The 13,526-nt window shown below is 42.5% G+C and overlaps 2 long non-coding RNA genes across 2 annotated transcripts in view; one reads left to right on the forward strand and one right to left on the reverse strand.

Moving 5' to 3' along the window:
* LOC309665640 lies at positions 1-7,947 on the forward strand. The gene is made up of 2 exons (XR_014266604.1): positions 1-1,018; positions 6,022-7,947. It is a non-coding gene; the product is annotated as an uncharacterized lncRNA (long non-coding RNA).
* Positions 6,708-13,526, reverse strand: part of LOC309665605 — a 27,812-nt gene continuing 20,993 nt past the window's right edge. Inside the window, exon 2 of the long non-coding RNA XR_014266568.1 lies at positions 6,708-13,265. This is a non-coding gene — a long non-coding RNA (uncharacterized lncRNA). The remainder of the gene's footprint in view (positions 13,266-13,526) is intronic.

Below are 13,526 nucleotides of genomic sequence, written 5' to 3' on the forward strand. Positions count from 1 at the left end.
TTCGAGGCCTGGTCTGGGAGGATCCCACATGCCGCGGAGCAACTGGGCCCGTGAGCCACAATTGCTGAGCCTGCGTGTCTGGAGCCTGTGCTCCGCAACAAGAGAGGCCGCGACAGTGAGAGGCCCGCGCACCGCGATGAAGAGTGGCCCCCGCTTGCCGCAACTGGAGAAAGCCCTCGCACAGAAACGAAGACCCAACACAGCCAATAAATAAATAAATAAATAAATAAAAATTTAAAAAAAAAAAAAAAAAGTTAACAACTTGGGGTTATAAGTACTGTTAATAGTTTGGTGAATTTCTTTCCAGAATTTTTTTCTATACATATATTTATACATATTTAGAGAAGGAAAAAAAATAAATCAAATGCTGCAAAAAAGACAAGGACAATATTGCCTGTAACAGTTCAGTGCATGTAGTGTTTCTAGGTGAACGGTAATTTTTAAAAATAGTTCAGAAAGTTTGCAAATCAGATTGCAAGGGATTTTTTAGCACTGGTTTAACAAAAACATATGCTGGAAAATATGCTTAAACAAATCTGTTTGAACAGTTTGTATTCTCTTTTTTCATTTGGTATTTTTCATGTCTTAAATCTTCTTTGAAAGTGCATTTTTAGTCCATAATCCTCTGTTTTATAATTCTCATGGTATTATAGTATTTGCTTACTTTTTGGTAGTCCCTACCAGATTGCAAGCTTATTTAAGGCTGAGCCTGTGAATTCTGTCATTTTATCTTTAATACCTAATGCAGTCTGAGTGGGTTCAGTTGGCATGAAATACAATGAATGAATGAAAGATGACCTCATTCTTTCTGAATTCTTTACTCAGTCAACCAACCCCTGACTATTTGTTATCTACCTCTGAGGTGACCAAGACTATGCTTAAGTCCACAGATCTGCTGGATGCCAGGAAGCAGCACCACAAGCCACATGTCCCTTCAGGGGTGAAGGTGTGACTCTCCCCACTGCTGAAAGAAAGCCCTTGGGGATTGCCTCTCCTAAAGGGAGCTGCTTTGTCCAAGGTCAGCCCCTTTCCTAAGGTCGCCTGCATCCAATGACTGGTCCATGGACGTATAAAGCCCTGGTTCCGTCTCTGAAGAGTTGCTGTCCCAGCTTCTGAACTCCCCTTAGTGTCTGTCTGCTGAGGCCACCACAAAGACAGCACAGCTTAACTTTTCCCTTTGCCCACTCCTGCTTCTTTCTCCTCCTTTACTCGGGTGTTGACCTCAAGAGCACCGCCCCCAAACTTTCTGTGCATTAATCTCCACCTCAGAGTCTGCTTCCTGGAGAGCCCAAGCTGCAACAGTAGTGATCCAGAAGATGCGTAGACACACCCCTAGCTTGAGTCGCATGCACTTCCAGATCACAGACTGTAACACCCTGAGCAGAGACCATGACTTACACCTGTCATAGCACTAACCTCACCGCAGTCTCTAGTATGCAGAACACTCTCAGATTCTGAGTAACCATCAGCTGAGTGTTGCCAGCTATTGGGATCAAAGGCAAGACTGACTGGTTCTCGAGTTTCAAGTCTGAGAGGCTGAGTGAAGGAGATGCTACTGGGAGCAGACATTAATTTTGTGGAAAATTGGTTTGATGTTAGTTTGGTGCAAACATGTTGCATTTGAACTGTGTCAGAATCTTCAAAGGGAAATGTCTGATAGGCAGTGGGCATACAGAACCAGGTCTTGTGTACAAGACAGTTTGGAAATAGAGATTGAAGCACTATAGGTTCACACAGAGCTACTAGTTGAACCTATGAGAATAAGGGAAGCTCAGAGGTGGGGGTTTTTTCTTTTTAAATTTAGAAATAGGAGAGTAGCAGATCCATCAAATGATGGCCCCTCGATTAAAGAAGGAGAGAAGAGGATGCATTGAAAGGAGAGAGGAGGGGTCAAATATATTAGGAAGAGACTCCATATGGTGCAGTATCTCCAGAAACAAAAAGAAGAAAATTTCAATAGTGATTTCTTCATGTTAATTTGGCTCAAGCCATGTTGGAGCTGCACATTGAGTTATCTGTCCCACGATGCAAGTATGGTAAAGGACACAGAGGCAATGCAGGGATCAGGGCAAAACTTCAGGGAATAATGATTGTTATCTTCAGAGAGGAAGGGAAATAGCAAGATGCTAGAAAAGAGGAATACCCAGTGTACAATAGAAAGCTCTTGGAAATTAAATACATGATAACAGAAAATTTTAATGTAATAGAATTGGAAGATAACTGACTAACTCTTCCAGAAAATAGTATAAATAGGGAAAAGTATGGAGAAGAGAAAGTTGGAGAATCAATTCAGGAAGTCTAATTTCTGAAAGATAGAACAAATAAAACAGACCAGGGAATTATCAAAGAAATTACATAAGAAAACTTTCCTGAAGGATATTTTTCAGATTGAATGAGCTCCACAAAGGCCCAATACAATGAATGAAAATAACCCACAACAATGATATTGATAGATATCAAAGATATTGTAGATTTCTGGGGTTAAAGAATAAAAGCTCTGGGAGACAGAGAGACAGAGACAGAGAGAACAGATAACAGATCACATGCAGAACCAGGATGGTATCAGACTCTTCAATAGCAGTACCAGAAGTTAGAAGACAATGGAATAATGCCTTTGAGGTCCTAAGAGAAAATAATTTCCAAGCTAGAATCTCATACCCAGCTAAGCTTTCAATCAAATATGACGGCAAAAAAGGACAAGATCTCAAAATGTATCTTCCATGTGTCACCTTTTTTTTTTTTTGGCCGTGCCTCGAGGCTTGCAGGTTCTTAGTTCCCCACCTAGAGATTGAACCTGGGCCACCTGGGGCCACGGCAGTGAAAGCACCGAGTCCTAACCACTGGACCGCCAGGGAATTTCCCATGTGTCACTTTTCAAAAAGTTCCTAGAGGATATGCTCCACCAAAACAAGGTAGTTAAGAAAGAGCAAGACATGAGATTAACGACATCAGTCACAACAAATAAACAAAAATTAGAGGATCCAATAGAGAAGAGAAGAAAAAGGAATTTCACGGATGATAAGGTGGAGGAGCATGAGAGCTGAATTCTGATTTCCACGGCAGGAAGTTAATGCATAATAGCTGTAACTGAAAAATAAATAGCAGTATAATATTGTTATTTAGAAATATGAAGGTAAATAACAGGAGGTACAGCTGAAGAGATGAAAGGAATTTCCTGGAATCTCATGGAAGAAGAAACTAGAATTTCCTGGAATCTCATGGAAGAAGAAATTGGGGGAGGGGATCGGTTGGGAAAAGGGTTGCTGTTTTTCTTTCAAAGTCTTGTAGTAGTATTTGACTTTTAAACTAAGCACATTTATTACTTTCATACAAATTAAATTTAGGTAAAAAGTCCATGAGTATGCCAGAAATCATTTGTAAATTGTGTGTAAAAATAGCCCCCTCACCCACACTATTAGAACTCATCGTTCAGGAGAGAAGGCAAGCTCCTCTGATTTGTCTTTCTTCTGCAAATGGTTTTTGAGCAAATTCTTGGGAGCCCAAAAATCTGCCAATTAGAAGAAAATGCAAGCGTAACAGCAGGTATCAGGACTGCAAGGAAACAGTTACCATCCCATAAAATTATCGCCTTTATCAAATTAGAATAAACCTGTCAAAGCGATGTTTAACTATCTTTATGTAAAAATCAAAATGGTCTGACTTCAACTGTCACACAGACTCTTCCAACTTGTATGTAACAAAGTGCTCCCTTAGTAAGTCATATACATCAAGTTGCATTTGCACTTTGGGGAGAGGGAGCTGCCAGCCCAGGAATCCAGGAGGCTGCCTTTTCCACGGCTGCCTCTGGCACACATAGAACGGCCCGCTAGCTAAGTTGACCTGGCAGTTGCAGCAGGATGGGTGAATGTCGCTCCTGCAGGAAAACTATGAATTAAAATATCACTGTACCTACCTCACTGATCAATAAAACAAAATTAAAAATCTAGCTTCTCCACTTGAATGAGAGGCAATTTTCTGTGGCTTCTCACATTTGCTAGAATTTTACAAATGTTTCCCCCAAACCACCAGATGAGAAAAATCAGTACAATACTAGTTATTTTTATGTGCTGCCTCATCCTTTATACAAAGTATCTCAGATCACTTTAAAGTGAGAGGGAAGAATGGAGAGTGTGATTTATAGAGCCTGAGGGACCAGGGCTAATGCTGCAGAAGTAGGGGATGGCCCACGGAGGACTCAGGAAGGAAGGAAGTCTAAGAGTCGGATACGAACCACAGTTACTGGCCCTTGCAGGGACAGGGAAAGAACTGTAGCAGGAGTCACAACTCTACTTTCAGAGTTGAGGAGGTCATCATGGAGGGATGGTCAGAACTAGAAGATAGGTGAACACTAACAAGGGTTGAAATGCTTATAAATCTCTCTTCACACTAATTATTTTTGAGAAAGAGCTTTATTGAGATATAATTTACCCTTCATGCAATTCACCCACTTAAAATGTAAAATTCAATGGTTTTTTAATATATTTAGGGAGTTATGTAAGCATCAATCAATTTGAGAACATTTTCATCACCTCCCAATAAAACCCATACCCCTTAGTGGTCACTGTCCTGTCTCCCTCCCTGCCTGACATACAGTCGTACGCAATCACTATTCTACCTTCTGTCTCTATGGAGTTGCCTTTTCTGAACATCTCATGTAAAAAAATCATACAATATGTGGTCTTCTGTGACTGGCTTCTTTAATGTAGCATAATTCTTTCAAGGTTCATCCATGTTGTAGCATGTATCAGTATTTCATTCCTTTTTATGGCAGAATAATATTACATTGTATGTATGTACCACATTTAGTTGCCCATTCATCAGTTGGACATTTGGATTGTTTACACTTTTTGGCTACTATCGCTAATACTTTAGAGAACGTTTATGTATCAATTTTAGTGTGAATGTGTTTTCAATTCTCTTGGATACATCTCTAGGAGAGGAATTTCTGGGTTATATGATAACTCTATGTTAAACATTCTGAGGAACTGCCAAATTTTCAAAAGCACCGTTTTACATTTCCATCAGCAACGTATGAAGTTTCTAATTTTTCCACATCCTCATCAACACTTGTTTTTACCTGTCTTTTTAATTATAGCCATCCTAATGGGTATGAAGTGGTATCTCCTTGTCCCAATAATTTCTCATCTTTAATTTCGTTCCTACACTCTCATGATATGCGGGCTTTAATGGCCAGTGGCTGTTTTATTAAAATTCCAAAATGGAAAGAAAAGGATCAATAAAGAACTCTTGAACTTCAGTGCACCTCTTAAAATTGTCCACAGACCCCAATGTTTGGAAGAAAAATTACCCCAATGCTTGGAAAGGGTAAACACAGATATTAAATAAACTATACATTATCACTATTCATTACCATCATTACTTACTGAGGACATATATACCATGAAAGGACCATGCCAAGTGCCTTAGAGGAAATGAAAAACACACAGGCTCCTGACCACCAAGGATTTGCAGAATTCTGGAACTCATAATGATGGCAATAATACTGATTGCACACAACTTAACAGATTATAAAGGGCTTTGAGATCTTAACTCTGGGTTGTTTTGGGTTTTTTCCTCAGAAGTTGAAAGTTAAAGCAGCCAGGGGCTCTGTGACCCCTCTACTCCCACAAGACAAGGGATCAGGGAGGGGCTTATCAGGAGGTAGATGTGCCATGGGGCAGCATGGCAGAGGAAATGTATCTGACAATGGCTCTGACAAGGAGCCCCACATGCAGGGAGCATGAAGAGTCAAGAAGGGCTGGTAGCCTGGGAAGGAAGTCTGATCATGTTATGACACCATGGGCAGGAGAAACCATGGGGTACAGAGACATGCACTGGGGGGCCGAGGCGCCCAGACAGGAGATTGGGGACCAAAGGGGGGGTGCCTGGGCACACATCTGCAATGGCCTCGTGAGCTGCCACTGGCTTTCCCAGACAACCTCCACTTCCCTAGCAATACTGGCCCATTTGTGAATTTTCGAATATGCCGCCGATTCTTATCTTTGTGTGTTTCTTCTACAGGTTGTTTCCTGAAACACGTCCTCCAATTCCTACACAACCTTGCCAAAGACATTACCATTCGAGACAGCATCGGTTGCTTATTAAAAACCTTTTGCTCCCTCACCACTACTTATGTAAACGTGACCAAAACGTGGCATTCAATGCTGTTCCCAATCTGCCCCAGTCCCCCTTTCCCAGCTCCTCTGCTGCCCCTTCCCCTGGCATTTCTCGCTCTCCCCACACACTCCGCAAAGCCTTCCCTGAGGCAGAAGTGATTGCCTCTCCTAGGCAGAAGTGATTGCCCTTTGCCTGTGTTCCCTCATCCTTTGCTTTACACCGTCATTGGCCTCATCATCATCTAGCGCGCTACAGACAAAGTTGTGTACGTTTCACTTCCACAGATTGTGGGGTCACTGCAAGCAGGGGCTCCGCCTCATTTATCCTTGTAGCAACAGTGCCAAAGTGGGTTATCCAAGTGGACATGTCCAAAAGGTAACGTGTGAATGAATGATGGATGAATTAATGAATAAATGAATTTACACAAAATGTTAAACCAAACCTGGCAATATTTAGGAAAAAAAGTTGCCTTGGACAAATGTTATGGTTAAGAGTTAATCTCAACATCAGATCAGAACAACTGGCAAACTGTATTTTTGCTTATACCTTTGTTCTTAAGAAAACCGATATAAACCTGCTTTGATTAGAGCTCCTTTTTTTTTTTTAAACAAATTTATTTATTTATTAATTTATTTTTCCCCACCAGGGAAGCCCTAGAGCTCTTTTTTGATTCGAGTTCATAAAGGATATAGAAGTGGGCTTCCCTGGTGGCACAGTGATTGAGAATCCGTCTGCCAATGCAGAGGACACGGGTTCGAGCCCTGGGCCGGGAAGATCCCACATGCCTGCCGCGGAGCAACTAAGCCTGTGGGCCACAACTACCGAGGCTGCACTCTAGAGCCCACGAGCCACAATTACTGAAGCCCGCGAGCCTAGAGCCCGTGCTCCGCAACAAGAGAAGCTACCGCAATGAGAAGACTCCGCGCCATAATGAAGAGTAGCCCCCGCTCGCCGCAACTAGAGAAAGCAGGAGTGCAGCAATGAAGACCCAATGCAGCCAACAATAAATAAATTAATTTTAAAAAATAGGATATAGAAGTATTATTCAACCAAAAATGCAAAATGACAAAATATAAATGAAAAAGTGAAATGCAAGCATGCTTTTATTTAACAGTGGTCATTCATATCAGTGAGCTAGAAGAGTAAACAGAAGCATAGTTCCTGGGCCTGATTATTCTCCATCGTAGTAAGATGTGTATAAAAAAGGAGGGGATGGTGCTGGCCTTTGAGTTGATTTTCTAAGAAATGTAGTAGGACTTGTACATTTGTGAAACAGTTGGGCAATGTCAGAGATACATTTTGTGGTATACTGTGTCCTCAGCAAGCAAATTGATCTCTAGAGGAGAAAATACCTATAGTGCATTAAACATGGCTGCAAGTTCTTTGCCACTCCTCTCATTAAGAGGTGGATCTATATCCTTTCACCTTGAGTCTGCACTGGCCCTCTGACTTTCTTCATCCAATAGAAAGCAGCAGAAGTGACACTGTGTAACTTCCCAGGCTGAGCCTGGAGAGGCCTGCAGTTTCTCTTGTGTGCTAGAAATGCTCCCTTTTGGAATCCAGACTATGCTATGAGACACTCAAGCCATGTAGAAAAACCGAATGGAGAAGAACTAAGGTGCTCTAGTCAACAGTCCCAGATGAGCTTCCAGCCACCAGCCAGTGCCAACTGCCAAGCACACTGGTGAGGCAACTTAGAAGTTCCACCCTGGTGAAGTCCCCAGATGACTGCAGTCCCACCCAACACCACACAGAGCAGAAGAAACATCCAGCTGAGCCTGGTTAACTCTCAGAAATGTGAAAGACAATAAATGGCTGTTGTTATTTTAAGCCACTAAGTTCTGGTGTGGTTTGTTTTCCAGCAATAGATAACCAAAACAAACCCTGATTCGGAACCAGGCAGGCTGAATTTACTGGAAAGTGAGACCAATTCAAAATTCTGCTCAGCCCTAGGAATACCAAAGTGGGACAGAAATAAGACTTTCTGCCTCCCAGGCAATTCCTAAGAGAAAGAGCTTAGTTGGCTGTGGAAGAATTAATAAGAACAATGCAGTAAAGTGAGATAAACTGTGCTTTGTCAGCAGTGTCACTGGCAAAGTGTACAAAACCTATCATGCCATTAAAGTAAGCAATCTAATTACTACAATATGTATGAAGTGAAATAATCAACTTGCAGTTTGATGAGAAGAGTATATAAAATCAGTAGCTGTAAACAGGACGGTGGAATCAATAAAGTTTATGAAAATGGGATTTGTTTTGTGTGAATGTGAGTAACAAATGCATGTCTTGTTCTTAGGAAACGAGGAGAGGGCCCTCTGTGGTCTGAGGCCACATTCAGGATAAAGGGTTGATGTATACCTATCTACTGCTTGATTTATTTTGATTACATCCAGGACTGTTGGGTTTATTCTAATTTTTTAGGTTTCGCATTTGCCCAGACACCTGTCACTTGCCCATTTTGCCTCCAACCCAGTGGACTCCTACTTATCAATGTCCAGTTAATACCACCTCTGTGAAGCCTTCCTTTATTCCTCCTACCAATAACTAATCATTTTCCTCAGTGTGTCCCAATGACACCTTTTACACGTTGTTAAAACAGCACATATCACCTTGTTTCAATTTCTCATTATGTGAGCTTATTGGGGGCAGGACTAAGCCTTATTCAGGTTGGTGTGCCCTCTAATGGGTAAGACCTGGTCCTGGGCATGTAGAAAGGCTACACAGTGGGTATTCAGTATTCACATGGATGTGGAAGGACAGAAAGAAGGTTAAATGGGGGTGGGGTGGGGGTGGATTCCCCTTAAATGGTGACTTATGGAAAATCCTAAGAGTTGAAAAGATAGGAAAGGAAATTATGCGATGGCTTGAGAATTTCTCTACAGGAAGGGCCTAAGCATGAGAGTACTGTTGGAAGGAGAGGTTAGAGAGTCTGCTTAGAAGCACACACTCTTTTAATTTAGATTTCATGTTTATTTGGGGTGGATTTGGGGCTCTGTTTGAGGCTATGGAAAAGCTAAAGCCACCCCTTGGTACAACCACTGAAAAAGGTGCTTGCAAAATAAGTTTGATTGATTCTCAAGAGCTTACTGGTTGGTGGCAATATCTAATATGCCCAAAGAAGGCAACTGGGACTGAGAACAAAATTACCTGATTGGGGTTTGAAGCTTGACCACTGGGGCAACAGCAAGAAAGCATCATGATTTCACAGCACCGGGCACAGAGATCTCTGTAGATGGGGTCTCTGTCTTCCAAAACTGTTTCTCAACCATGCCTGGGCTTACCCCCATTCCTTGGAGACTTTGATTTGATTGATTTGAGGACAGACCCTTCAGCATTTTCTAAAATCTTTCTGGGTGTTTCTAATGGACAGTCAGGATTAGAAACCATTCATTGCTCTAGGAGCTTACATTCAGATCCAAATACAATGACAAGGACCACAGTGTTTTCAGGATACTCTGGCAACAGAATAAAAACATTGCCTGCATATGAAGAGAGCCACATTGTATATACATTAATTGAGCTGACATTTATTGAGTGGCTATGATGTGCCAGGCCCCATGCCAGGGGCTGGGAAACAACCATGTGCAGTGTTCATGAAGTTTACATAAGTCTAGTTGGGGTATTAGACATTAAATAATAAACACATATGTAATTGCGAATTGTGATAAATGTTCTGGAGGAAAGGACAAGATGCTGCGATACAGAATAATCCAATTTAGGTGGAGTAGGGCAGGAAAGGAAAGCAGAGAGCAAGTCCCATTTAGGTTGAAACCTCAGAATACAATTCAGTGATAGATGTGTTTGAGGAGATGGAGATTAGCATTAGGTTGAACCACATGAAATTGCTGAGATTTAACCATTTATGACCTACAAAATGGCAATTTCATACGGTTCAGCCTAATATAAGCATGTAATCTGAGCAGGGACCGGGGAGAGAAGGCATGGGGTGTTCTATTTTCATCGTAGCAGGTACAGATGGCTGCAAGATTAGCGACAATTGCAGCAAAGGAAGGAAAACCTGCAACCCCACATTATAAAAGTAGCACTGGAATTTGAGCAGTATATTGAATGTTTATAGCATCCTTTGCCTTTAAATACCCATACTTGTTCTCAAATCACTGAATCGATGTTTGGAGAAAAATCCAAACTTCCGTTATCTCCCCTCCTTCTAAAATAGAAGTGGAGAGGGGCTGTTGTTTAAAGTTTGGTTCTTGGGGGCTGTGCACTTCTGAACAAATCAGCTGCTCCCATCACCAGGTAACCACACGGCGGCACACAACGTGGTTCAGTTACCATGACTGCATAACAAACCTCCCTGAACTTAGTGGTGTAAAACAACAATCATGTAGTATGCTCATGGATCCCAGGGATCAAGTATTGGAAAGGCCACAGTGGGGATGGTTCTTCTCTGCTCTACAATGTCTGGGGCCTCATCTGGGAAGATTTGGACTACGAGGGGCTGGAATTGCTGGAATTGGAGGATCTATCTCCCACATGGACTCTTCACTCCCTTGTCTGCTACCTGAGCTGGGATAGGTGGAAGGCTGGCTCAACTGGGACTGTGGGCTGGGCTACTGCCCTTGGGCTTCTCACAGCCTGCTAGCTAAGTTCTGAGAGGAAGGGTCCCAAGAGGGGACCTTTGAAGAGTGAGCATTTCAAGAAGACCAGATCAAAGCCAACTGTTTCAGAAGTCACAACGAATCCTTTCTGCCACACTCCATTGATGGAAACAACAACAAGCTTACTCAGATCCAAGCAGGGGGAGAGAGGGACAAAAATCCCACCTCTTGATGGGAAGACTGTCAAGGTCACATTGCAGAAGAGCAGGGGGGATGGGAGATATTACTGCATCCATCTTTGAAAATACAATCTGCTGTGAAGTGATTAGAGAGTAACACCCAGAGAAGCCTTCATGAAGGGCCAGGTAATGGCTTTGCACAGGATAGTTGTGCCTGGACAAAGTAAAGGTGAGGGCGAGCCACCTCTGTTACAAGAAAGAAGTGATTCCAGCAAAAGGAGTTTCCACAAACAACACTTCTATTGTCATAGTGTGCAGAGCAATGCTGGTTCTTCCTGAGAGGATGGAGACACGCACACCCAGTTTAGAGAGAGACAGAGGCCTTCTGCTGGCAGAGCCAGAATTTTGCAGAGCATGTTAGAGGGAAACAGAGTCTTCCAAAGAAATCAAAGGCTCAGTTTGAAAAGACCTCTTAAAGAGAACTGCAGAAGCAATATCTGAGATTTAGTGACTGGAGGCAAGAAGCAGATGTCAAGATTTAAGACGTCCTAGACTGCAGCCTGGAAGCAAGGAGCCAGGGGGATAAATACCCTGACCTTTCTCAACTCCTGCCCTTTGATCTCCTGCCAGTACCTCCCTTTGGCCAAAGCAAACCAGAAGCCAGAGGGCAGGAAGCCTGGGCCAGGCAGCCCCTGGAGGCCCGCTTTTCGAGGTACAGAGCAGTGTGGAGAGCGCTGGAGGTGGATCCAGAGCACAAGCCCTGAATGAAAGAACACACTCAGAGTGTGTAACCCACACTCTATGGACACCTGGACCTGGGAGGTCCAATCTGTAGGCCTAACCTAACTATTACATTCAAGGTTTGGCCACCAGGATGAGCAAAACTGGGATAAGCATTGTCCTTATTTTGTGTTACTGAGGCTGAACTCTGTTCACATACGGTATTTGTTGGAATGCTCCTGCAGCGTCAGTACACACAGACAGAGTGAGTGTCTTTGTGTCCCACGTTATTTATTATAAGGCAGGGCAGCGAGGGGGTTGAGATCCAAGCTCTGGAGTCACACAGCCTGGGTTCAAATCCTTGCTCTGCCACATATTAGTGTGGTAGGTGAGTTACTTAACTTCTCTGTGCTTTAGTCCCCTCATCCTGAAAGGAGGGATGAAGATTACTCTGCATGGGGTAGTCTAAGGGTAAAATGAAATCATGTGTATCAAGCACAATGCCTGACATGTAGTTTAAGGATTTGATAAATGCTGTTATTGTTTTCTTGCAACAGAAGCTTTCTGAGGGTAGTTTACATGCGGAAAGCTCCATACTTCTTCAATGTAGTGTAAAGTTGCTTTAACACCCTTTTCAATGCTATTTTAATAACATGTCTCTTAGTCATACTTTAACCCTTACCCCCAATACACTGTCAGGTGGACAAACACGTAGAACATTACAGTCACAATTTAAAATACGTATGCCTTTTGACTCAGCAATCTAAGAGTAGGATTTTAACTCACAGATATAATCACAGATACGTCTATTGTACCCAAAGAACTATGCACAAGAATATTCTCTGTAGTTTATATTTCAAAAGATTATAACACAGTTTAATCTTCTAAAAAACATCTTTAAAAACATTAAAAAAAATCTTTTACTGCTGAAAAACTGTGAGAACAACACAGTTTTTCAGCAGTAGGGGACTGGTTAAATTATGGCACACAGAATGAGGCAGATCATTCTGATATGAAACAAACTCCAAGATATACTATTGAGTGAAAAAATTAATATGCAAAAACAATGCTTACAGTGTACCACCTCTTGAGGTTCAAAAAGGATACGGTGTATATACATGCATGAGGACACACACACACACACACACACACACACACAGGCTGGTATATATGTAGACTAGCTCTGGGAGGACACAGGAAAACTAGTAACTGGGGTTGCTCCTTGTGCAGGGGAAACAAAGGCCTGGGTGGGAGAGGGGCAGAGGAAGGGAGCCATTCTTTGTCATACATTGTTTTGGACATGTTCAGTTTCTAACTATGTGCATGTATTACTTGGTAAAATTGATTAAAAATCCCAACACAGTAAATACACAGCAAAGGATACTGCTCTATACAGTATACAGCAACGACACATTTGGGGGCTGAAGGAATAATGTGAGCACATTACTGAAAATGTAATACTTAGGTATCACATTTCTAATGATGTACAGCTAGGATTTCTAGGGATGCGGAGGAAATAGGGAGGGAGGATCCACATGAAGGTGGGCTGCAGGGGAACATTACCTTGGTTTCCTCAGCTAGGAGACGTGGCTCCATGGTGAGGGCTCTGACGATGAGGAGGGGCCTCTCTCTGGGTGGCTTGGCCAACTGTCCACGTCAAATATCATTCTCACTCCTGCCGTCTGGCAAACTGGATGTGAATTTTAAGAGGCAAAGCATCAAACTCTGACTTGTCCCATTCATTCTTTTCCAAGATGTCAGTTGCTAACATATTTTTAGCAAAATAGGACTATCTTAAGGATGCAGAGAGAGTGAGGAAGCCTGGCAAATGCTGGGAAAGTGAAGGCCTTGCCTGGAGAGCAGGAGAGGTTTCTGAGTGACCTTCAAAAGCATGACTTACCGCCCTGCACCCAAAACCCTCCCTGTTTCTGAAGGGGAAGGCTGCCCATGC

Source organism: Balaenoptera physalus, assembly GCF_965194825.1.
Source record: "Balaenoptera physalus genome assembly, chromosome: 8".
Lineage (NCBI taxonomy): Eukaryota > Metazoa > Chordata > Mammalia > Artiodactyla > Balaenopteridae > Balaenoptera > Balaenoptera physalus.